Source organism: Adelges cooleyi, unplaced genomic scaffold, assembly GCF_023614345.1.
Source record: "Adelges cooleyi isolate 19-005CV unplaced genomic scaffold, UGA_ACOO_1.1 ACOO_flye_CR_arks_rails_tigmint_CR_PRNA_575, whole genome shotgun sequence".
NCBI lineage: Eukaryota > Metazoa > Arthropoda > Insecta > Hemiptera > Adelgidae > Adelges > Adelges cooleyi.
Window position 1 is genome coordinate 215,980 of NW_026096269.1, and position 797 is coordinate 216,776.

Here is a 797-nt window from a genome sequence, read left to right on the forward strand (position 1 = left end):
AAGGGTTTTTGAAACGAATAAGGAACTTTTTTGCTTTCCATAAAGATACATTTTCGGTAGTTAGTGCATTAAAAAAGTGGTACGAATCCATAACGAAGCTACAAAGCGATACTTCAATTTGCACCAGCGTGATTTCCCGGGTTTTAGTTGTACTCGTCGTTGTCCATTCGAAAACTACATTTTAGCGACTATCAAATTGCATCAACCAAATCAGGTATAATGAATGTCCCTGATGATGTACCAACATTTAAATGTGTGTTGGTGGGTAATGGCGGTACAGGGAAGATTACTTTTGTCAAACGCTATTTAACTGGTGAATTTGAAAAAAAAGTATGTTGCCACATTAGGAGTAGAAGTTCATCCTTTGGTAATCCACACAACTCGTGGCTATATCAGATTTAATGTTCGGGATACTGCTGGTCAAGAAAAATTTAGAGGACTTCGTGATGGTTACTACATTCAGGGTCAATGTGCTACAATCAAGTTTGATGCTACTTGCCGTATCACATAAAAAAATGTACTTAATTTGCATCGGGACTTAGTAAGGGTTTGTGAAGGCATTCCAATTATTTTATGTAGCAACAAAGTTGACATTAAGGATAGGAAAGTAAAGGCCAAAACAATAGTTTTTCACCGTAAAAAGAATTTACAGTATTATGACATGAGTGCAATTAGAAGTAATTACAACTTCGAAAAATCTTTCTTGTGGATGGCAACTTATTGGAGACCCAAACCTTGAATTTATAGCTATGCCTGCAGCTCTTGTACCACTTGAAATTAAAATGGACCCACACTAG

The 797-nt window shown here is 36.4% G+C and overlaps 1 pseudogene; it reads left to right on the forward strand.

The window, feature by feature from the left end:
- The first annotated feature begins 219 nt into the window (after nucleotides 1-219).
- Nucleotides 220-797, forward strand: LOC126843880 (GTP-binding nuclear protein Ran-like; annotated as a pseudogene).